Below are 24,652 nucleotides of genomic sequence, written 5' to 3'. Positions count from 1 at the left end.
TTCACGTGCCATCTCTGGCAGACGCCACCTCCGTGCCCTCGATCTGAGCGTCCCTTTTAGCGCTGTGGGTAGGGAGGCTCCTTCTGTGTGTGGCAGTACTGCCATTAATCCCCCCAGTAACCCTCCTGCTGCTAACGAGCTCACCTGGCACGTGTGTACAATGGAGCAGCTTTAACGAATGGTTTGAGCTGAGCAGAAACCTCGGAGCAGTGTGGGCTGTTCCTTGGGTGCTGCTGGGCTGTGTGCTCAGCAGAGCACAGAAGGAAGCTCCCAGCGAGAGCAGCCCGCAACCAAATATAACACTGCTCTTCCTTCCTCTTGTCTTCTGTTTTGAACCAGACAAAGCCATTGCAGTAACAACCTAAAAGAATGGAAAATAGGTATTTTTTTTCTCCGCTCTGCTTGGTTTTGAATAACTTTTTTCATGAGGGGGCTGCGTTCTGAGTGTAGGAACTGCACATAGAGAGTTCTGCAGCTTTCAGAGCCGTGCAGCAGGAATCCTAGCATGGCCCCCCTGGGTGTAAGGGGCACCGGGGGGTCTGGAGGTGCTGCATGTGGGGCAGCTCACTTTCTTTACAAGGGTGGATAGCGATAGGACAAGGGGGAATGGTCTTAAACTGAGACAGGGGAGGTTTAGGTTGGATATGAGGAGGAGGTTTTTCCCCCAGAGGGTGGTGACGCACTGAACAGGTTGCCCAAGGAGGCTGTGGATGCCCCATCCCTGCAGGCATTCAAGGCCAGGCTGGATGTGGCTCTGGGCAGCCTGGGCTGCTGGTTGGTGACCCTGCATGTAGCAGGAGGTTGAAACCAGATGAGCATTGTGGTCTTTTTCAACCCAGGCCATTCTATGGTTCCTTGTTTCTTACAATCCCAGGTTTGGGTTGGAAAGGACCTCTGAGGACTGCCTGGTCCCCTCCCTGCCACCAGCACGGACATGGCAGCCCCATCAGGAGCTCAGAGCTCTCCAGAATGACCCTGGCATCTGCAGAGTGCAACCTGTGCCACTGCCCTCACCATAAACAACTTCTAATTTCCAGTCTGAATCTGCCCTGTGCTGGTCTGCAGCCGTTTCCCATTGTGTTGTCCCAACAGACCCTGCTGAAGAGTTGGTTCCCTTCTCCCTTACAGCCCTGGGAGGGCGGCTCTGTGCTGCATAGCCCTGCAGTGCATTGCTGGGAGTGGAGCTGAGGTGTGTGCCCCGGGAGGGGGATGCTGTGGGCTCCAGGGGATGGGCTTTGGAGCGGGATAGTGGGATTACACAGGAATGGGGCTGAAACCGCTTGTTTGCAGAAGATATCCATCGTGCTCTGATTAAGTGCAGATGATGCGTTTGGCAGCAAGAGGTGTGCAATCTGTTCCTACCGTAAGGAGCTCGCAGACCAAAGGCCTGCTGATTAGAGCAGGCTGTTGGGGTTTTTGAATGAATAATGATTCAGGAGGTTCTCGTTCCCTCAGCTCTTGCTCTTTTACAGAACAGCTGAGATAATTGTTTTCCTGGTGGCTGTGCTGTTCATGTCCATTAGTTGAGCTCTGTGTGTCTGTGGGGACAGCGGTGTGGGGGGGCTCCGTGGTGTCATTGGGGGGCGCCTGGGCTGAGCGTGGGCCTGGTGTGGTGCTGGGGCAGTGCCAGGTGATGGGCGTGCTTACTGAGAGCATGGGGGGGACTGCTGATGCAGGCAAGGAGTGCTTCTGGAAGGCTCCTAAGTGCCTCCAAACAGTGGAGATGGTATCGTTACTTCTGTCCCATAGTGAAGTTCCTGATGGGGTTCAGATCTTAGAAGAGTGGGGCTGAGAGCAGCTTAACAAGAAGTGTGAGCTCAGGTTCCCTGACAGCACCGCTGGTCTGCATGCTACCCCTGTTGTATGGCAGTTTGCTCTTCCCCAGCACAAATTCCAGGATGATTTCATTGAAACCACATAACAAATCACTGCTTCGGGGCTGTGCTGATGTGGGGCTCAGGGTGAGCACAGGAATCGCTTCTCGTTGTGGGGGGAGGACAGGAGCAGGGCTGTGCTGGAGCTCCGTGCCCCCCCCAGCGCTGCAGTGCTCCAACTCCTTCATGTGCAGCCCCCGGGAGCTCAGCTCCAGAGCCAGGAGTGCTGCTGGTGGTGCTTCTGCTGGTGCTTATTATGCTGGTACCTGCTGCCATCTGCTCCTCCACCACAGCCAGGGGTGCTGCTGAGGTTCGGAGGCACTTGGGTGGAAATCCTCCCCCTCATTATTTTCATGGGCTCCCCCATTGTAAGGGACAGGCATCTCCAAAGTACTGAAATGGCAAATCTGTGTTCTGTAATCTCCCATCTAAATTCATTTGGGATTTGAATTCAAACAGTTACCAATGTTGGAGGTTACTTCAGAGCACAGTAGCTATTCTGGATGAAATCGGTGCGTGGCTCTCCCTTATTGAGCAGCAGTGCTCTTGTGCAGCCTCACCTTTCTGGGTTAACAGCTCTGCAGAGCAAAAAGATGGCAGGCGTGCATGCCATTCACTTGAGGGAACTGCCACAGCGATGGATGCTGTTCTCTTCCATAAGGAAAACTGGAGGTGGGTTCCATTCTGCTCATCTACTCGTTCTGTGAATCAGTGATGCTGGAGGGTGGGCTGGTTGCTGCTGGTGGCGGCAGGGCCACGGGGACAGCAGTGTCATGGGGACACTGGAGCAGGCGCTGCAGCCCTGGGGTTCACTTTGCACCATTCTGGTGCTTGTCCAAACAGCAGTGCTGTCAGAGGGCTTTGGCCCGTTGTGTTTCCCAGCTTTGCACCACCTGATCCGGGCTGTTGGAGCGAAGCGTTGGCTTTAAGTGGAGCCCTTCTGTGAGGTGTGCGGGCTGCTGTCTTACAGCGCCCCACAAGCAGCCTCTTCTGCAGCAGCACGCAGCCCCGCTCTGCCCCCACAGCCTGGGGGCATGCCGTCCTCAGGGGCTTTTAGGAGCAGTCATCAGTCTGAAGTCATCGCCTCTCACAGGGATGCTCAGGTCTATGGGAACAAGCTCAGGGGTGTTTAAGAGCCCCCAGTCTGTGGTGTTTCTTGATGTCAGGCTGCAGCAAGGAGCCCTGATCCCACGTTTCCCAGGAGCCAGGGCTCTAGGCTTGCTCCAGGGCATGCTGAGCATGGGAAGGATGGTTGGATGGGGAATGATGGATGGAAGGATGCACTGCTGTGATGCTCTCGCCGTGGGCCAGGTACCGAAACCAGTGTGGTTTGGGAGGAAAAGCTTGGGGGAGGCCAAAGGGTTGTAGGATCAGGTCAGTGGGGTGGGATGGGCAGGTGGCAGGGCACTGCTTTGCTGCTGGTCATTCCTACCCTGCGGGCTCACAGCTGTGTGTACTGGGGCGGTGTTGGTAGCTCCGGTTGTTCCCTGTTGGACCTGGATTTGCTGTGGGGTTCCTATAAGCGCTGTATTTCCTTTCTGTGTCACCTGGTCAGAAGAAAACGATCTTGTTGTCTTCGGTAGTTCTCCCTCATTCTTGTAGCCTTGCCCATATCCTGTGTTTGTTTTCCTGCAAGAAACCACTCAACTTTTTCTTAATTGAAATTAAGTGCTGTAATAGAAGTGCACGTTTTGGTTGGAGGTAACGTCGGAAATAGATATTCACGGGAGTTTATCTTAAGGTGGTAGGAAAGCACTCGTGGCAGAGCTCTGCTTTGGGGTGTCAGCACCCGGGGTTTGTCACCGAGGCTTCCCATGAAGGCGGAGGCTGATGGTGGGGCAGCTGAGCGGCTCGTTGGTGCTTTGAGTGGTGCCACGTCTTTGCCTCGCTGCTTGTTGATGCTGTACCGGAGTTTGGAGGAATCAGGGACTCAGACAACGGCAGGCAGTAAATAATTTCATTACAAAAATGAAAACAAATGCATTAAAAACAAAATCCGGAGGGTTTTTTTTTTTTCCCCTGTCAGCAGCTACAGCTGCACCTGGGCGCAGCAGCTGGCCGGGCCCGAGGCTTCCCCCCAGCTTTAATGGTGCTTTTACTGCAGCCTGAAAGGAAAGCTCTGTGTCGGGCGGCCGCTCCCTGGCTGGGCTCCGTCCATGGGCCCGCAGTGTGAGCGGGGCCCGGGTGTGAGCCCTGCTGGGAAGGGGGAGCTCTGCCACGCTCGGGGGGTTGGATAAAGGCAGGGCTGTGCCCCTTCACTCAGCCTTGTGATCTCCGCAGGTCGGGTGCAGGTATGCAGCTGGGTGTGCGGCGGTATTTTTAGACGTCTGCGTTTTCAAGGGCATCTGCACTCAGGGCTGACGTGTAGCGTGTGCTGCTGCAGCGTCTGCTCGGGGGCTGCTGGCGTGCTCTGGAAGGAATGTGGGCCGGGGACCAGCAGCGCTTCCACGGCTCTGTGCTGCGGCCGTCCCTCCTCCCGGCACCGCTCCATCCACTCCTCGTACTTGCGAAACCGCACCGAGCTTCGAGACGCTCCCGTGTCAGCTTCGGCTGCGATGAGCAAGAGGATTAATTAGATCCTGGAGACAGATAAGTGGAGCAATGGGCTGTGCATGGCAGCCTGGAATCCCAGCGACGTGTTTGCGAGGAGCTGTGCGGTGTGTGCGCCTCGTGTCCCAGCCCTGCCTGCACATGGCCCCGCGCTGCCTGCCTGCCTGCTGGGCTCTGACGCTAAGCTAAGGAGCACCCTGGCTGCAATCAGATTGCAAGGGTAGGGTTTCCTATTGCCTCCGTGCAACCTGTTTTCTCCTGACCGTGTTTATCTATTCTTTCCCATGCAGAGCTTTGCTTTGCCAGCGGAAAGAGGTTCTGTGTCCCTCTTCAACTTATGGTAGCTCAGAGGAACGGAGAAAACGCCGCGCTGTTTTCTATGTAGCTGTGTTAAATGTCTTTGGATCAGCTCTTGGATATGAGCGAGGAGGACAGAGTGTACTGGGCAAGGGAGGAATGGGGTTTTTGTGAGCACATTAAGCGCTCGTGGCTTTAGCATTGGAAGGTGAACCGGTGGGCTCTGCCACTCACCTTGGAGGGATTCATTCCCTCTGTGCTTCCTTGCAGCTTTCCTCTCTGGTACAGATGTGTTTTTATTTGCTAAGGACCTTGCATGTCTGGTGGTGACAGCAGAGCTGTGCTGCGTGGCTGAGAAGGGAGCCCGGTGCTTATTCAAGCCGTGATCCTATGGAGGCTGTAATTAAAAGGTGTTGAAAGAGGGCTGCATGTTTGCAGTTTGCAGAGTTGGTTTTTTCTCTTGCTGCAGTCTCGGGGATCGCTGGGAAAGGAGGCCGGTCTGCCTGCTTTCTGCTGGGCAAACAGGAACCAGAGCTTCACCAGCGTGTGCTGGCCTGGTTATGAAACCGGTGTCTGCAAACACGCACTGGAGTGGCTCTGAGTCAGGAGGTGATGGAGCTGCAGAGCAGGGAATGCTCTTCTGTAGGGCTGCCTCGAGCTCAGGCACTGAAGGATGGAGATGCATCTGATAGGTAGACTTGGGAGGATGGATATTCAGCGGCACGAACAAACCTCATTACTCTGAAACTCATTGATGACTCTTGACTTTTTTTCCCCTCCTACTCAGCCATACTTTCACAAGGTATAATTAATTAAAAAAAAGGACAAAAAAGCGATAGTTTTGCTCTTTGTGAAGCCGTGCTGTTGTTGAGCTTTGTGTGGTTTGGCCTTCAGCCCTGCAGAATGTTGGCAGCCGTCCTCGTCTGGAAAGAAATGGTAATTCTTTCGGGGTTGAAAAATGGGGGAGGAAAGATCCATGTGCAGCGGGGATGATTTAAAGCAGAGCGAGTCCAGTCACACATACGTACGTGTAGATCTATCTATACATGTGAGCGTACGCTAACGGTTAGTATAGAATGTTCCTGAGCCTTGTTTTTGTGGGTTTTCCTTATTTGTAGTTCATCGTAGTCTTTCCTGTTTCTGACCTGATGGAGCTCGGTGTGCTCACGCTGCGGGGATTGCAGTCTGACGTGTATGCAGTGCGTCCACATTCAGGGGGATGCCAGGAAGGTGAACCCGAGCCGTGTGCTGACAGCTGCCCCACGTGCCGAGGGGAGGGCTGGCAGCTGGAGCCCATGGCCGGGCTGGGATGGGCCTGCCGGGGGGGCTGGGCCCTGCCTGGGCTGTGCGGGACCCTGGGCAGGAGCCCGGCAGGCAGCACAGGGCTGTGGGACGCGCTGTGCTCGCTGCCTGCCCTGTGCAGCAGTGCGGTGTGCTGCCACTTCTGCTTTGGTTCCAGAAACAGGCGTGCTGATGTGCGTGCACCCGGCCTGAAAAGGGAAATGTTCGCTTCTTTCGGCCGTGAGAGTCAGCTTTGATCTTCCTTCTGGGCGTGTTATGATCACTTCTCTAACGGCAGCGTTACAGCCCTTGTGCTGACAATGTGATTCCTGTGGCTGTATGGCAGATAGGAGCGAAACTCAGGAGCCCTGTGGCTGGGCTCCCCGTCTCGGAGCTGGGCCTGCTGTCCCCTCCCACTCGAGTCCTGCTCGCCCCTCTGCCCCAATGCTCTGTGCCAGGCCTGCACGCTGGGCTGGTCAGCACTGGGTGAAAGGAATTGGCTCGTGTAGGAACCTGTGTGCAAACGTGGGAGCAAGCTTAGAGTTGCATCAAGCCTGGCAACACTAACTTGGTTTGCAGTGGTTTTTGTTCTTAATGCAGACCAGCAGGTGATGTCAGGGTGCTGGCCGTGCCCCTGTGTTTGCTGGGGTCCCACAGCGGGGCTGCTGGGGAGCAGCTCTGTGGGGGCTGCGCTCTGCGTGCTCTGAGCCCTGCACCCTGGGAGGAAAGCAGATGTGAAACGGCCCAGGAGCGTGAGACTGCCAGCGGGGGAGAAGTGGGCGCTCACTTCGGTAGTGAGGGCACAGCAGCAGTAGGTGCAGGTTGTGGAAGCAGTGGGGCTGTTTGTCAGACAGGCTGGAGATGCAGATACTCTGCAGGGAGGTCAGGCTCCCCCTGCCCACGTCAGCTGCAGCGCTGGGCCCAGGTGCTGTGCGACTGCTGCGTTAAAGGCATCCAGCGCTGCTGCTGGGTCCTTCCTGTTGAATTCCGCCTGCTTTGATTCACTACAGCTGGTGGAACAGTTAGGCTTGGTTCAGGCATGTGTGGAAGAGAGCTCATTTCATGCTTGGAATTGTAATTATGTTCTTTTCTTTCAAGCTGCCAGTAGTAAAAGATGTCTTCCGGTGTGTATTATCTACATAAGCTGTGGTGTTTGAATGTTCTCTTATTTCAGTTTCGGAACGTGGCACAATAAATGGCGCTGACTCTTCCAGTTTTTGCTGTGGAGCAGCTGGGCCGTGGCCTGGTTGCTGTGCTGGCACCTCCTAGATCTGCTGCCGGTGCTCCGTGCCCTCCGCTCACCTGGAGAGCTCCGCGCCGTGCAGGGAGCGTCCCTTCCTGGTGCTGCTGCTGGCCCCGTGCACTCGGCCGGCCCATCCCTGCCCTGCACACATGGGGCTCCTGGGTGCCTTCAGCACGCTGAGCTGCTGACCTCCCAGCGGAGATGCGGGTGGTTTTCATGTGCAGCCGTTGCAACTCCTGTCTGATTTTGGGTGCCCGCAGTCAGCGGTGATCCGCTTCCCTCATCCCCGGAGCCGCTCTGCTCGCCCTGTGGTCGGGGCTGAGTGCCGGGCAGCCATTTGGGTGTCTCTGTGATTGACTGGAAGTCGCAGCGGATAAATCTTTCATGATTGGAAACCACTTAAGCCACGAGGAGGTGGCTGATCACTGGTTATTAGTGGAGAGGCTCTACCAAACAATCAGAGGAAATTGAGTGGCAGGGTGTGTAATTTATGACTTCATCCCAGCAGTGTGGGGCAAGCCAGTGAGAATCAGAGCAGGGGAAGGATTGTGTTTGATAGATACTTTGAAGGATGACTCCATTCAGTGTCATCTGTGGCTCGAATGTGTGGATGGATCCCGAGGCAAAGCCCACGTTGGGGCAGCACTGAAGGAAGGCACACGAGAAAACGTGCTGCGCAGTCAGAGGGCTTTTGATAAAAGAGGGTTTTTGATAAATAAAGCTTAGAGGTCCTCCTTGGTGGGGGTTGGGATCCTGTGTGAGGGAGATGTCAGAGCTCACAAGTTGGACGGGGCCTCCTGTAAGGTGTCGGCGCAGTGCCACGTGGCCGGCAGGGACGGACAAATGCAGCTCAGTGGGGCAGTGCAGGGCAGGTGATGTGTGGGTGCTTCACCTGGGGGGGCACGGCTGTGCTCAGAAGCCCCTTGCTGGGCATGGGGACCTGCCTGGGCTGCCCTGCTGCAGTTGTGAACCCGCTGCTGTGCTGCGGAGGGCTGCAGCATCCCGCTTCCTTCTGTGCAAAGATGGGGTGTGGGAGGGGACCCCCAGACTTCAGCCTCTCAGTCTGCAGCACTGATGCTGCTGCTCGCCTTCCTACTGAGCTGTTTGCCCGCTGTGTGGGCATGGGGTGCAGCGTGGGGTGAGCCCGGGGCTGGCTGTGCGCTCCGCTGCTGGAGGGTACGTTCTTAGGAGCTGAAGTTTCCTGCCCAGTCTGTGCTATAGACCCAAGGGAGGGGGGAGAGAAGCCCTTCAGCTAATAAAACACTTTTTATTACTTCTATTTTTTTTCGGTTTTAGGTTTGTAGAAACATTCCCAAGTGCAGCTTACGTAGAGAAGGTGACCGTGCTTTGCCGGGCCGTGCGTGGTGCTCACACGGTGGTGGGAGCAGTGCCTGGGGCTGTCCCTGCTCCATGGCACCACTGCCTGCAGCCCTGCACTGCATCCCCCAGCACAGCGTGCCCTGCCTCACCAGGGTGCAGCAGCTGCCCTGCTTTGAGAGCAGCCTTGAGGAGCAGCGCTGGCAGCCGCGCTCCGTCGAGGAGGGGAGCTTGTAAACTTGGGCTAAAGATAATTTATGGTTTCTAAAGCTGCTGCTGAGTAAAACTTTCCAAGGCTGGCTTCTGACCTAGCTATCGTCAGTGCTAAAACTGAGAGCAGTCATTTTAAAGGAGTGTTTTCTGTTGTGTTGAGAGGAAGGAGGAAAATAGGCTACCTTACTTCTAAGCGCTTAATCTGCTTTGGGTTTTGCAGTGCATGTGCGGATTGTTTCAGACGTGGCTCTCGGGGTAACGGTTTCCTTCTTGCCCTTGTGCTGATGGTTGGCTCATCAGGCTGGGTCTTCTGCAGCTGTGGTGGTGCCAGGGCTGTGCTGTGCCCTGCCTGCAGTCCTGCTGTGCCCCACGAGTCTCCGTGGCATGGGATGGGCTCAGGGCTGTGCTCTGCGCTGGTGGAGCTTCCCCAGCAAGGTGCTGCAGAGCAGGGGCAGCGTTCTCCTGTGTGCCAACCAGCAAGTGGGGCCACACACCTGTCGGTGACTTCAGCTTCCCTCTGGCTGAAGAGGAGCAGTGCTCTCTGAAGCCCCCAGGATCTCCCCTTCGTGCCCCAGGAGCTGCCCACGTCTGTTGATGCGTTTGGCTCACTTACCTGCAAGTTGGTTCTGTATTGCTTAGAAATGGGATAGCTGTAGGTGTGCCCACCTTATAGGTTGTATTTTTCAGTGCTGCTGAAGGCCTTGGAGGGGGGGGGGGGGGGAAGGCCAGACCAGTGCAGCAGCTGCCTTTGGGGGAACATCCCAAGAGCTTCCCTGGGCAATTTGTGGGTCCCTGCCCCTCTTGTGGCTGGCATCAGGGCTGGCAAAAGCTCACCGTGATGGGACACAGCTCGGATGGCCGTGATCCTGCTGATGGATATTGAATGTCTGTGCAGAGCCTGAGTGCCTGTTGGCTCCCTGCTGGGTTCAGCACTGCCCCCTCCCCAGTGCACACCGTTGGTTTTTCATCTTTTCATTGAACTCGTTCATGCAGTGTTTCCTTCCCATAGAAGATAGAATACCATATCAGCACTAGCGGTGCTCCGGACTTGTCTGTATATTAGAGAACATCTTCTGTTCTTCATCATTCTGTCCACTCAGTTTTGGTTCTGATTTGGCACCTTAAAAACCCTCCCACTCTGCATCTCTGTTTTCCCGCGATCAAAGCTGCGGTGCTGGGAGAAATGTAGGTCAGGGTGAAGTCCCATTCATGCTGCAGTTGGGTTGAGAGGCGGTGCTCAGCAGCCAGGCATTGCAGGACGGAGCTCACAGCTGTGCTGCAGCCCTCTGCTCAGTGCCCTGCTTGCATCGTGTCCCGCTGCCTTGGGGCACTGCTGCATTGGAGGATGTTGCATCTCTGTAGCGTGGCTGTGCTCCACTGGGGGTAACCCTTGGAGCTTCCTGGCTCAGGGGTGCTGCTGCTCCACTTCTTTCATCACTTCTTTTCCTCGAGTCTTCCTGACTTTCTCCCATCCATTCTTTTATAGGGCACGGGAGTGACAAGTTATTCAGGATCTTTGCTATGTGTTATGATTTCTTGCTCTCAGGGTTTCGCGTAGAGAGCACTTCAGCTTTTACAGTTCTCCAAGGAAGTGATATGTAGCTGTTAAAAATAAAACAAAGCTGACTTACTGCGCTCAGCCCGTGGCTCATTGCTGCACACTGCATCCCTGGGGTCTGGGGGCCGCGTGCTGACACCCACAGGCAGCAAGCAGCCCCAGGAAGGCCCCCAGCAGCTGCCCAGGGCCGTGGCCCGGTGCTCCTTGCACTCAGCCTGCAGTGACTGGGCTGTACGAGGGGCTCTGAGCCTGCAGCCTGGTCCCACAGCCACCTGGCCATGGTGGGAAGCGGAGTGCAGCGCCTGGACCCATCAGCAGCAGCTGCTGCTCAGCCTCTGCCAGGAGCTGTGTGCGTCCCTGGGGCTGTGCTCAGCGCAGCCTATTGCTGCCTGGTTTGTGTCCTCTGCATTCCTTGGGCTGTGGATCTGCTCTTCACATTTGTCTCTTAAAAATGCCTCTTAAAAAGCATAATAAATCCCCGAGCTGGATTTCAGCTTCTTTCTTGGTGGTATGAGAACAGCCACAGCCCTGCGGGTTTTCTATGGGGAAAATAAGAGGAATCGAAGATGGGAGGCCGCTTTGAGTTCATCTCTTAATGGTAATGGTGCACTCCTTTCTCATGCCTGTCTTCCTGTGTATGCTCTTTGATTTAAGCATCACTGGGAGATCTGCCTGTGGTTGGGCTGTGCCATGTTTGGCACACGTTTCATGTTCCTGAGGCTGGGCTGTGCCCTCCGTGATCCTCACCATGCCCATAACCACATCCCTCATTGCCACCCATCCATGGTTCTGGGACACCCCCAGGGATGGTGACCCCACCGCTCCCTGCACAGCCTCTGCTTCACTGCTCTTTCCAAGGAGAAATGTTTCCAGTACCCAACCTGCACATCCTGCTGTGGTGTATGGCTGTGCTCCCCTTGGCCTCAGGCACCGCCGCCTCCTGGAGCCTTCCCTGTCCCAGCCCTGATGCCAGCAGGAGCACCAATGGCTCCCCAGCCACCAGAGCTGCAAACAGCAGCTGTAGAAGCATCCAGCCCAGGGACTGCACTCATCTCCCAGGGAGCCTGAGAGCAGCGTGCTGAAATAGCAGGCAAACCAAAGCTGAAACGCTGCGTTTTTTCCACAGATGCGGACGGGCTCCAAGGCCATAAAAAGAGTTTGGAGAGGCTGTAAAACACGTTAAACAATTTTAACTTGAGGCACGTCGGGAAGTATTCCTTCACACATCGAGGGAAGGTTTGAGCTGGGAACTCATCTTTTTCTGTAGGGCTTCTGTGATGGGAAACACGGGTAGGCTTTGGTGCTCCCCTCCTCCCCAGGCGCATCCTCTGGGGCTGCAGGGGCTGCTCAGCATTGATTCAGGCTCACAAATGCCAGCGCCACGTCATGCGCCAAGCATGGGTTATTTTCGGCTTTTACAGAGGAGTAAATTTTGATATTTAAACTTTTCCAAATGTCAGCTGTTTGTGTGCAGAGCAGCCCGGTGTGAGCGCGGGGCTGTGGCCGGGCGCTGGGCTCCAGGTGCGGCACGGTGCTCGGTGCAGTGGGGGGGACCAGGAGCTGTGCTCGGTGTTCCCTGCTCCTGTGTGGTGCATGGCAGGGCTGCATGGACGTGTGTGCTGTGCATCCCTGCTCTCAGGGTGGGAGAGATGCGGTGTGATGGCCGTGGTGCTGTCTGTAGCTGCTGTGTGTGTTCCCATGGAGAGCAATGGCTGCGTGTAGTTAAGACAACACATGTGCTGATGGTGCTTTGTCACCATGGGTGAGTTCTCTGCAGCAACCCATGCAGGGCTGCCCTTGGAAGGGCCGTGGCTGCCTTCGAAGTTGCAGCTGGGAATAGGAGTGCTGTATTGGTAGAGTCAGCTGGGGATGTGGCTGCCTTCATCTGGAGGCCTCACTGCACAGAAGGGCGGTTGGTTGGTGTGCCTGGAACCAAAGGAGCAGTCCCAGTCCGACTGGTGGTTGGATTATACGGCCTCGGTGGTCTTTTTTGGCCTTCCGTGAATTTTGTTCCTTATGAGGTTTTCTTCTGCCCCTCCTGTGCTTGGGAGGGTCGTTTGGACCCAGCCGATGCCTTCGGTGGTGTCTCTGTGCAGTGCTGCCCGTGCTGTTACATGGGGATGTAATGCAGTGAGCCCAGCAAGTTTCCAGAATATTGAAATTCAACTTTACTTCCAGTTCCTAAGACAAGCAGCAGTCTCTCCTGTTGCCACTGGGCCCCGTGCTGCCATGCTGGGGCAGGGCTTTGAGCCCCCACCGTGCCCCCCTGCCATGCCGGTGTCCCACGCTGGGATGGTGCCCAGCTGCCCCAGCAAGCAGTGCTCAGCAGGGCTGGTGCCTGTCGGTATTTTTCCTAAGGCCCAGCAGAACTTGGTTGACTTAATCTTTAATGAAGAAGCAGCTTGCAGTGTGCCTGCTGCTTTATATAGCAACCAGCCCGACCAGTTCCCCGTCCCACCTCTGAGGGGGCATTGCTCAGCAGCTTGTTGGTTTAGATGCCTCCAAGTGTGGTATTCAAGGTGCAGACCTGGCTAACCTGCACATACAAGCCTGCATTTTAGCCAAAAGATGCTCTTAGCAAACCCAGCCTCAGAGCTGCTGAGGGCTTTGCTCAGGGCTGTGCGGATTTGAGAGCAGGAGGGAGTTTCTGGCTGCTTCTCTGGTCTTTAGGTAAAATAGCAGGAAAAGGCACAGATGGGTGTGGGTGAGAAGCACTGCGTGCTCCTGTGTCGGCTCCCAGCCTCTGCTGGGTTGGTAGCAGCACTGGGTTGGAAGGGACCTCTCAGGGCCACCAGCAGGGCCATGGCAGTGCAGCAGGAGCTCAGGGCCCACCGGCCTGACCTGGGGGCTCAGCCTGTGCCAGCTCCTCGCTGCTCGTAGTGCAAAAGACTTTCCCTTACACCCAGTCTGAATCTCCTCTCTTTTAGCGTGAAGCCGTTTCCCCATGTCCTATCCCAACACATCCTGCTGAAGAGTCGGTCCCCTTCCTTCTTACAGCCCCCGTGGGTACCTGCAGGCTGCGCTCAGCTCTCCCCAGAGCCCTCCCTTCTCCACTCTGCTCTAAAGCCCTGAAAAGCTCTTCCCCATCTGTTTTCTTCCTGCTGCAGCATAGGCTCGAGCGCTCCCTGTGCCAGCACGGCACCCCTGGGCGCACTGAAATGGGACGGGGGGCATTTGGCAGGCAGGGAGCTGGGCTGGCCGTGTCCATGGGCTGCACCGGAGCTCACCGCGGGTCGCTCTGGGGCCGGAGCTGGGCTGTTGGGTGCAGCACTGCGCTGGGAGGCGGCAGCGTTTGTTGGAAGAGGCTTTAAAGCGCCGTGCAGTCCCCAAACGCCGGCTGGGACATGCCAGGGCCTCGGCTGCCTGCCTGCTGCCGGCTGATTCACTGGGTGCAGGCTTCACAACAAAGCGATGCGTGGAGGTGCGGGTCGGGTCGGGGCGGCCAGCAGCTGGGCTGAAACCAGTCGCCTCGGGGCTGAGCCCACGGGGACAGAAAGCGTGAGTGGCTGCATTGTGAGCCCGCTGGCAAGCGTGAGACGTGTCTGCGGTGGGGTAATGGGATTTCTCCCCTCCCCACGCACACACTGCGGCCGCTCCGGTGACGGCAATTTGCTGTGCGTTCTCACCCAGAAATGAAGTTGTGTGCGAGCCGATTTGGTAAGCTTCCGTGCACCTGTCCGGGCGCTTTGCAGCCGCGCGTCAGCACGCCGTGCTGCATTCAGCCACACAATGTCCCCTTGTGTGCGCCCGGCTGGGGGGAACCCGGAGCTTCCCGTGTGAAATGGGGCCGGGAGCTGTGGGGTGAGAGCTGTGGGGCTGGGGAACTGGGCTGGTTTAGCTTGGAGAAGAGAAGGCTCCAAGGAGACCTCAGTGTGGCCTTCCAGTACTTGAAGGGAGCACATAAACAGGAGGGGGAACGGCTGTTTATGAGGGTGGACAGTGATAGGACAAGGGGGAATGGTTTTAGACTGAGACAGGGGAGGTTTAGGTTGGATATGAGGAAGAAGTTTTTCCCCCAGAGGGTGGTGACGCACTGAACAGGTTGCCCAAGGAGGTGTGGATGCCCCATCCCTGCAGGCATTCAAGGCCAGGCTGGATGTGGCTCTGGGCAGCCTGGGCTGCTGGTTGGTGACCCTGCACATAGCAGGGGGTTGGAATAGATGATCATTGTGGTCCTTTGCAACCCAGGCCTTTCTAGGATTCTATGACATGACATCAGCTGCTTCTGGCTGTAAATCAATGCGGTGGTGGGCACTGGGGGGGGCGATGCACAAAGCAAAGCGCAGCCGCGGGTCCCCCATACCTGTGCAGCCATGCAGGTGTTCCCACAGGCTGTGTCAAGCTCATAAAATGAGGAGCTTAATGTTGTGTGGCGCAAACGTGCGCGCTGGGGGCGGTTATGGCATCGTTAATTAGCAATCTTTCTTTGTGGAAATGGTGATGTTGTGAGACTTGCTCTTGGCTCTTGCATCACTGTGCTCCAAGCGAGCGGATCCACAGTGCTCGGGGCTGCGTTGGGCAGCGTTGGGGTCCCACGAGTCTGTGCAGCTGTTGAACCCCCACGAGATAAGGAGCCTCACCCTCCCTAGCTCCTGCTGGGTGAGGGGTGTGTGCCAGGCTGGGGGCAGCGGGCTGAGCTCCTGGAGCTGCGCTGCCCAGGGCTGGGCTCAGCCGGCTGCACGGCAAGGAGGAGCTGCTGCGGTGAGGGGATGTGGCAAACGGCATTGGGAAAGATGGAAAAAAATAACGAGTGGGTGGCGATGAGAAGGAAGAGGAGGAGACAGCGGGGAAGGTGGAGGCAAACAGGATCCTCTGCGAGAGATGGGAATGCTGGAAGGGGGCCAGGAAGGAAGCCTGAGAAAATGGAGAGGAGTGGGCAGGGCGGCCGGGCTGAGCCTGTCAGCAGGTATTCCCGGCATTCGCTCCGAGGGGAGCAGAGCTGTGATGTGCACTGAGCGACTGGATGTGCTTATTTCGGTTAAGCTGTAATTACTCTCTGAAGATGGAGGTTCTGGGAGCCGGGCTTCGGTGCTGCTGTCGGCTTCTGTGGGCTCCGTGCTGCGTGCTGTGTTCTGCTGGGGAGCTGCGCCTTTCCTCCCCTGCCAAAACCAGCCCCGAAATAAAAAGCCCCATGGGAGCTCACGGGTGTGGGCAGGGGGGCGGCGGGCCGTGTCCTGCCTGGGGGCACTCAGACACAGCTCTGGGAGCCTCCTGGTTTGTTTCCAGGGCCGTTTCCCAGTTGCTCAGCACGAAGCGTGTCCTTTTCTTGCAGGAATTCAGCACAGGCAGCAGCAGATTGGTGCAGTTGGTGCTGCACGAGGAGTGTCTTTTAGCATACATGCACGGTACACGTCTGCGTGCTGCAGGTGGGGAGGGCGGCCTCTTCTCTCTGAACCTGCTTATTGAAATGCCATCTTTGTGTCTGTATAATGGAGATGGTGTGGGGCATTGACATGGCAGCAGGTGGGTGAGTGTGCCCAATGCACGGGCAGTGTGGGTGTGATGCTTGGGGCTGTGGCACTCCAACGTTGCTCCTCCAGCTCGGGCTGCTGTGCCTGTGTTGGAACTGCTGTGCTCCCAGTCCTGGCTTCACGTGTTTGATGTGCCATCAGCTTTTTCTAAGTGCTTCCAAGTAGAAATAAGCAGCAGGTGCTTTGGTGGAGGTAAAACAGTTGTATTTCAGGAGGAGGTTGGGGAACCTATCGGTCAATAACTCTGCTTTGGAGTCCTTTGTGCCGCCAGGCAGAGCTGTGGGCCGTGCTGCGCCCACTATGCAGCCTTTCTGGCCCACGAGAGCCGCTCTCCCAGCCTTTGTTAGCAAAGCCCAGCCGCTTTTGGTGCGAGCATTTCTTGTGACAAACAGCACCCCGGAATAAGGGCTGGGAGCGGCGGTGCTGCTGGGTCTGCCCGGTGCCGTGGTGTGAGGGTGGCACTGGGACGGGCTGTCTGCACGGGGACGTGGTCAGGGGCTGCCCGGCATGCAGGCAGGGAGAGCTGGGGAGCGCCGTGGGCAGCAAAGCCTCTGCTTGGCCCAAAGGTGTTTCTGGATTGCGAAAATAACCCAGGGCACGTCAGCGCGCTGCAGCGCAACGCCCGTGTTGGCCGCCTTTGTCTGGGCCCCGTCTTGCTCCGACTTGTCCCTTGGGTGCTGCTGGGTCTGCCTCTGCAGGGCTCTGCCTGCGCTAAAGGGAGGGAAGGGGCAGCCCGGGGCGCGGGGTTGGCAGCCCGGTGCTGTGTGGGGACGGCAGGTGGGAGCCGAGGCTGCTGTGGGAGAGCCTTCCTGCAATGGGGGCAGGGATGGGCGTGGGGAAGCGCTTTTCCCTTCCGCAGCATTTGCTGTTTGTAGTTGAATTGCATTAAAAAACGAATCCCGCATTACTGAGGAACGAGTGGGCGAATCGCTGCATTGACTGCCATGGTAACTTAAAGGGCTTCACCCGCAGCTGTCAGTGCTGGGATTTTAGTGCTGTAGCGACTCTTAATGCAGAATAGTTTCCAGGCCATTTAATTATTTGGTCTCCGTGGTTAAAAACAAAACAACACAATGCCCCTTTTCTCTCAGCTACCTTTTTGTTGATGTTTTCCTTTTTGACCTGCATATATCCGCGTGCCGTGCCGTGCTGTGCCGTGCCAGCAGGAGGGCAGTCACAGAAGCCTGGAAGCACAGCATGGTTGGGTTGAAGGGACCTCGCAGCCCCCAGCCCTACCCATGGCTTCGGGCACCTCCAGGGCTGGGGCACCCGCACAGCTCTGGGCTCTGAGCAAAGCATTTCCCCCTCAATAGGACCTAAATCTTTTAGCTTAAACCGTTTCCCTATGTCGCTGTCTGTCCATCTACAGCGTCACATCCCATTGCCTGGTGCAGGCTGCATGTCATTGCCCTGAGTGCTGGCTTTGGCAGCCCTGGCGTGGCATCCTGTGGGACCCCATGGAGCTGTGTGTGCTGGGCTGTCCCCCCCGTGCTGCCCCACGCTGAGCAGCATGGCCGTGGGTTGAGGTGTATTCCTGGCCCTGGTCCCTGCTCACCACCCATCTTAGTGCCGCTGTGCATCCCAGCATGGTTCAAAATGGTTTCACCCTGAATAATTCATCCCCTGCTGCAGCAGAGGCAGCAGCGGGCAGCAATCGGAGGGGCCGCCGGCCCCCATCCAGCCCTCCACCACCCCCATCCAGCCCCCAGCCCGCTGCGGCCCCCCAGCCTCGCTGCTTTGTCTCTCGCAGCCATTCCTGCTGAACAAAAGCACCGCGTCCCATGCACAGCCCGGCCCCGACCTCCTGACCCTCAGCTCCGGGCTCTGCTGCTCTTTGTTCCCAGAGGCGCTCCCCCCAGCCCCCCCCAACCCCCCATCCCTGCACTGAGCGTGGAGGAGCTGCAAAATGGAGGCGGTGCTGGCGAGGCCCCGTCCCGCCCTGCGCTGCCCTACTTCTGTGGGATCAGACGCTCTCGTTGCGGCCCCACAAAGGCGTCTGAACGCGTGAGTTTACGTGGAATTAATCTCCAGATTCCAAACGTGCCTCCCAGCCGGCTCGGCCTGGTTTTCCTGCGTCGGAGGCCGGCCCTGCATGGCGAGCTGAGCTGCAGCCCTGAGCCACCGGCACAGGCACTGCCTTCAGCCCGCTAGCAGGAATGCTTTGGCTCCCAGACAAAACAAACTGCGACACGGCATTCTTTGTGCAGCACGGCCGTGGTGACAAACAGCAGAGTGGTGCGGGGCCGTCCTTCCAGTAATGCATGGGGGCTGCGGGAGAAGGATAAGGAATTGAGCACGGCGCAGAGAGCGGCGCCGAAGGCAGAGCACATGGCGTGCGTGCAGGTGGTGTGTGTTTGCAGGGAGCGGCTCTGCTGTGGCCTCGAGGAGCACACAGGGATGGAGCTGTGCTGCTCTGTGTCGTGATTCAGCCGTGCACGGATATGTAGAGCTGCTTCCTGGGGGAGGGTGGGGAATGCTGCCGTAATGATTTCAGCGAGTCTTGGTGCGCATGGAGTGTCTGTGTGAGCGGCACACCTACAGGTTCATGGGGTATGTTCTGCTCGTTAAAAACAGATGAGAGAAAAAAGCAAACGGTTGAGCCCAGCAGCACCTGTGCCGTGTATTTCGTCCTCCCAGCTCAGCACCCCGCTGGGGAGGGAGTCGGGCTGAGGGCCGAGCTGCAGCATGGGCGCAGCATCCCTGCAGGGCCCCCGCCATGCACCTGGCGGGCCGACTCCGCTTTGCTCTCGCAGTTGCCCCCGTTGACACGGAGCGTGTAGGAGCACGCGGCGTTGGAGACGCGCTATGCAAAGCGCCGCTGGGAACCGCCTCCATCGCATTCCTGTGCTGCAGCTGGGCCGTGTGCTGTGCAGCTCCAGGAGCTCTGCCGCCAGCTGTGGCCGGTGCTGCAGGCCCGGGGCGCGGGGCTGGCGTGGGGCACCTGCAGGGGGTCTGGGGGTGTGCGGCCCCTGGGGGCACCCTGAGGTGCCGGCTGGTGGGCGCCCGGCTGCCCGCAGGGGTGAGCCTGACTGGGCCGTGCTGCATGCTGGAGTGGGGTTGTTCTGTAAATAAGTCTTCTTGCAGAAATGTCTGCTCTGAGATTAACGACGGGGGAACTGGGAAGCAGGCAGCGTCACAGCGTTTGGCTTTCACCAGCAACAAATGGCTCTGCTGGTTTAAAATGAATAACAAACACGTTCAGGTCAGCAGCGGCGCTGGGTTGGAGCGCAGCCTGTTTGCTCCATCTATATGATGAAAACACCACCAAAATAGAAGCTGTCATCACGGCTTGCAGGGCAGGCAGGAGCCGGGCGCAGGCAGCAGCACTTGGGGCTATTGCAGGCAGCTTCCCTGCTCCCAGCCCTGCACAAACATCTACAGCTGAGGGAGGGATGCGGAGCTCGGCGTGCAAAGCTTGTTTACAGGAGGATGCAAAGCACAGCTGGAAGAGGCTTTGCAGGCCGGGGATGACGTTGCGCTCATGTGGGCTGCAAGCTGAGGCCACCCAGCGCATGGCTGGTGTCTCAAGGGAGCAGGGGGGTCTTGCCCTGCCGGACCACGGCTGGGGGCAGTTCAGAGCACGATGGCGGAGTGCTGCTCGCTGGAGGTGTGCTGGCAGCAGGCGGGCTGGGCGCTGTGCTCAGTGCTGGTCAGTGCTGCGGTGGTGGCCGTCACCCTGCGGCCTCTCCTGCCTCCCTGAAAGCAGCACTTCCCTGCCTCGCGGGGAGCCTTACGGCTTAATCCATTGTTTGTAAAGCTCTTTAAGATCCTTGTTTGGAAGCACTACAGTCTGGAGGATTAAAAACAATTTATTTTTGTGTATCTTGTATAATGCACATCTCAGAGGCTTGCCAAGGAAGGAGGAGCTGCGAGGCAGACAGCGATGGCAGGTCGGGAGGTAAACAGGAGGCAGCAGGGGAGAACAAAGGGGGGATGGCAGAGAGGTGCAGGCAGGGCTGGCCGTGCCGTGCTGCTGTCCTGCAGGTCCCAGCACAGAGCCCTGGGGATGGAACTGCGGTCTGCTGCGGAGTGCCGTGATGCGCTGCGTGGTGGGGAGCACGGCTCCCCCTGCTCGGCCTCGTGGGGTGAGCCCCGTCCTGTGTGTGTGCTTGGAGAGCTGGGCCGGGGGCTGCGCTGCTGCGGGCGCAGGCGGTGCTGGGCGCGGTGATTCACGGCTGTGCCCGGCTGCAGGCCTGGGCACCGTGTGGGTGTGCTGCCACGTGTGCCATGCTGTGCGTTCCCAGCGCAGCGCATTCACAGTGTGGTGCATTCACAGCACTGCTCCCAATGGGGTGCATTCCTAACACCGTGCGTTCGCAGCACCATGCATGCGTTCCCAACACTGAGCGTTCCCAATGCCATGTGTTCCCAATGCCATGTGTTCCCAGCTCTCTGCATTCCCAGTGCTGTGCATTCCCAGCACACGTCCCTCCATGGATTGTTTGGAGCTGCAGGATGCGGCGTTGTGCTGTGCTCCCACTGCTTCAGGCTGCAGGCCCCAACCTGGGGCTGTCACAGCACTGCTGTCCCCAGGCACTGCTTTGCACGGGGTGCCTGAGCGCTCAGTGCTGCACTGCTGTGGTTGGAGGAGTGGGATTCTGACGGCTTCCTCATGCTCAGGGCTGGAAACACAGAGCGCTGTGGCTCAGTGAGGAGCAGACTGGGGCAGCTGTGCCTGCAGAGGCATCCAGCAGCGGCTGCAGGAAGAGCACTGCTGTGAGAGCAGTGTGTGTGTGGCCGCAGCAGGCCCTGCATCCCCGAGGTGATGGGGTTTGTTAGGCGCTGCCCTGGGTTTTTATCTGCTGCAGTTGGTTTGCTTCGGTGCAGTGTAGAAGCAGAATGAACTCGGGGAAGTTCTGTCCCTGTTGGGCTGTTTGCTAACATACCGCAGCCATCCTGTTGGCCTCGAAAGTGATAAATAGTATTAATTTGCATTATTTCCTATTTTTGCTGTTCTGAGTTCAGTTGCCTCCCTTCCATCTAGTGGATCTGTCTCCTGCCCCATAACCCCATAGGGCCACCGCTTCTGTGCCCGCAGTGACCCCACTGCCCCAGCTCTGCCACTGCCTGCACTGCGCCGCCTCAGGAGGGAGCATTTCTCTCCAGGTGTATTCCTCCCTTTGTTCTCCTGATGGTGCAACCATTACGTAGTTTTAAATAAGGATTATTTTTAGTCTCTTGCACCCTCAGAAGCGATGCACAGCAGCTTTGAACTGCATTTTCTCCTGCACGGCAGGGAGTGGTCTCAGGCCTGACACCAACTTTTCCTCCTGGTGACCCGGTGGCCGTGCTGGGAGCAGTGTGGCCGTGCTGGGAGCAGCCTGGCCGTGGAGCTGCCCAGTGCATGCACACTACAGCCAGACCCAGGGAGCAGGGATTAGCACACGGCTCCTCCGGTGCTGGGGCAGGGGGGGTTGAGCATTGCAAGAGAATCGTTAATTCCTTGGGGTTAATCCTTGGCACATGCAGAGCCTCTGGAGCTCTGTCTCTACAGCTGTTCTTATGGAGCTCTGCCGCCGACACCGGGAGCTGCTGGCAGGCAGCTGGGCTCCCATTGGTGTCTGTGCGGGGCTGCACGGGGTGCTGCGGTGGGCAGAAGCGCTGGGGTTGCTATAGCGAAGGGCAGGGGCTGACCTGGGAGCTGCAGTGAGCTGCGTGCTGCTGCATGGGGCTGTGCCTTGTGAGGGCTGCAGGTGGGAGGGACGCGCAGCATGCGTGGAGAGAAGGCCTGCTCTGCTCAGCAGCTTTTTGGGCGAGCAGCTGCAGGGCTGCGTGCTGCATCCCCGGGGCCATGCACAGCCATGGCACAGAGCATCCTCCTCCTCCTGCTCCTCCTCCTGCTCCCTGCCATGCCGTGTGCCTGGGCAGCTCGGTGTGACAGCAGGCCCACGGCACCACACAGCCACTTGTAGGGGAAGACCCCTCAGTAGGGGAGAGCTATGGATAGGTGTACCAGGGGGCTTCAAACAGGGCACATGCCTGGGCATCACGCTCAGCCCCACGCAGCATGTTTCTGTTCCTTGTGCAGGGATGTGTGGACGTGCTATTGCATGAAGGGCTGAATTACAAACCCTTAGCAGCCTTCTCTCAGTGGGTGGTTTTAATTGGAGCTTCAGCACACTTGTTTAGATCCGGCCTTTGTCACTTGCAGCTGGGGCAAGGTGACCGGCGTGGTGCAGCACTGGGTACCCTGCACGCACTGCCCCATGGCCCTGTGCTGCCCTATAGCCCTGTGCTGCCCTCGGTCATGGCACTGCCATGGGACGTGCAGAGTGGGGCTGTCCCCCTGCAAAGTGCATCCCAGCTCCAGCCATAACGTGGCGAGAGGGGGAGCGAGGGAAGGGAACAACAGCATTAGCGGATGTAGAAGTAGCTGGAATGAGAAGCTTTTGTGCCATTAATAACAGCTCTGGCTGGCAGCCAAGGCTCGGAGTGGGATTAGCCTGAACAATCAAGACTGCGGGATCAAAACAAGGAGGCAGGAACAGCGAGGTCACGCTGCTGCCATCTGCGCTGCCGCAGTGGTGGGAGGGAGCGGAAGAGGGGGCCGAGCAGCGGGCGGCTGCGGGGAGGAATGGATGGGGCGGCCCAGGGCTCAGTGCCGCCCGTTCCCCATCGTCCCCCATCGCCCCCCATTCCCCATCGCCCACCATTCCCCATCGCCCCCCAGCCCTTTGGTTGTGGCAGTTGTGCCGAAGTCGGCGTCACCACGGAGAATGGCACCCGGTGGCCAAGGGAGGGCTGGCTGCTGGGCGGCCCCCCCCAGGCTGCTGCTTTTGGTGCCCATCGGTGGGTTCCTGCTGGAGGGGGGCTGTGGGGGCAGCTCCCGTTCTGCTGCACCCCGCTGTCCATTGGGGCCGCCCGCGGTGCCGGCTGGGAGCAGCACATGGCAGCGCTCGGAGCGTTCACGTTCTGCTCGTCTCTTTCCCCGTGACCCAGTAAATGGAGCCGTCCTGCGAACGTAAATACAGAGCTGGGCGCAGAGGCAGCGCCGTGCCCCACAAACAGCTCCCAGCTCCAGCTAAAAATATCAGCGCGCAGTGACTCCCAGGCATTCTTTTGTCTGAATGCTTTTGAATTCCCTAATTGAAGTTGGTTGGAGGGCAGCGCACCAGTTTCCTGAATAGCTTAGATCTTGATTGTGAGCTAGAAAACAAGAGCAGAACTGCTTTTCCTTTGTGTGCTCCTGTTTACGTCCCCCCCTCTCCCCCCCCCCCCGTTTAATCTCTGCGTTTTTCCTGTTGGGTTTTGTGGAGCCGGGCGGTGGGATGGGGTGAGGTGGGATGGGATGGGTTGGGATGGGATGGGGTGAGATGGGGGTGGGATGGCATGGGATGGGATGGGATGGGATGGGATGGGATGGGATGCAGCTCTCCGGCCCCAGCCCCGCATGTGCTGCAAGCAGAGCAGAGTGTAGCAGGAAGTGCTGGTAATGGCTCCTAATTGCCTGCTAATAATGAAATCTGTGGGATTTGGCAGCGGTTGGATATAGTTTTCTCCTGCAATCTGTCTGTTCCCTGCAGAAAGAAGCAAGTTAGAGTGCTGGCGTGCCGGGGGGAGTGGGATGGGATGGTGAGTGGGGGTTCTGAGCCCCCCTGTCCTGTTGGGGCTGTGGGGCTGTCCTGCTCCTGTCCCATCTGATCCATCTCAGTGTGGAAGTAGAAGGACCCGGGCTCACTTTGGGCTGCACACAGGGGGTGCTCCCACACCATCCCCCATACATCCAGGGATGGAATTGGATGGGGGCTGTGGTGCAGGCGGTTCCAGCTGCTGCTCGGGAGCTGGGCTTTGTCAGGCTCTGTGTGCCAGGAGATACTTCCCAGCAGTTCAGCAGCAGCAAAACAAGCACGTGTTTCTGTCTGCTGGGATGGCTGAAGGCCCTGGAATGGCCGCAGTGCTGGTGCCGGTGCAGGGTCGGGGTGTCAGCAGTGCGATGGGGGGAAGGAGGGCTTCTCCCTTTGTCCATGGAGGAGAACCGTGCCTCAGTGGGTGACGCGGTGCACAGGACTTGCTGTACGCCGGCAGCCCCTACTTTGGGAGTGCGCTCCCGGAGTTTGCACCTGACCAAAGCATTTTCGCTCTGCAAACCACAGAGGGAGAGCTCCGGAATGGAAAACTTGACGCGGCCTTATCTGTAGGAATCCGAGCCCTGGCTTCTGTCAGCCTCCAAACTTCCCCTGTCCTTCCAGCAGACCCTCAGCCTCCCTCCGCAGCGCGTGGGGAAGCCCAGCTGTGTGCTCGCTGCTGCCCTGCGGGTCCCTTATGGCTCCGGGTGCCCCCAGCTCTTCCTCCACCGTGTGAGCAGCCCTGCAGGCTTCTGCCGGCTCTCCATTAGCAGAGATAAACCAGCCTTGCTTCTGAGGTCACCAGATGTGCCCGGAGCCCCTGGTGCAGCCCCGCTGCGGGCGCCGTGACCCCGGGAGGCGGCTGTGGGGTCACACTGACATCTGGCACTGCTCGCAGTGCTGGGCTGGGCTGCAGCACACTGCTGGGCCGGGCCGAGTGCTGCTTTTCCAGCGAGGCACCCATAATAAGGGCAGCAGCTGCAGGAGCTGCCGCACAGCCCTCGCTGCCCGGCTTTCACTTGTCACAAAGCAGGATGCGTTTGCGGGTGCGTTTTGCAGTTATCAGGGCTGGGGATCGAGCGTTGTTTTGCTCTTTGGCACTGAGAGCTGTGCTCGCTGGCGGTGCTTGGCAGGGCAGATCTGTGTGCGTTCAAAGCCTGCAGCTAATGGCACGGTTTCCTTCCTGCTCGGCTGTGCTCACACCTCGCTGGGAGCGCTCCCTGCTCAGCACTGTGGCACAGGGCTGGTTGCTGTGAAGGCTGGGAGAAGCCTTTCCCTTATGG

The 24,652-nt window shown here is 58.1% G+C and overlaps 1 protein-coding gene across 7 annotated transcripts in view; it reads left to right on the top strand.

Annotated features, from left to right (window-relative positions):
• The window catches only part of ANKRD11 (ankyrin repeat domain 11), an 81,433-nt gene that overhangs the window by 20,950 nt on the left and 35,831 nt on the right, over nucleotides 1-24,652 (top strand). Inside the window, exon 1 of one of the 7 annotated variants that reach the window (XM_040707201.2) lies at nucleotides 4,391-4,644. The exons of the other annotated variants lie outside the window; for them this stretch is intronic. The gene's annotated coding sequence lies outside the window, so the exon portion shown is untranslated. Of the gene's footprint in view, nucleotides 1-4,390; nucleotides 4,645-24,652 lie in introns of those variants that run through there. 7 annotated transcript variants of the gene reach the window in all.

This window comes from Gallus gallus, chromosome 11 (assembly GCF_016699485.2).
Source record: "Gallus gallus isolate bGalGal1 chromosome 11, bGalGal1.mat.broiler.GRCg7b, whole genome shotgun sequence".
Taxonomy (NCBI): Eukaryota; Metazoa; Chordata; class Aves; order Galliformes; family Phasianidae; genus Gallus; species Gallus gallus.
Note: the sequence above shows the minus strand (reverse complement) of the source record. Positions and strands in the feature narration are given on the sequence as shown.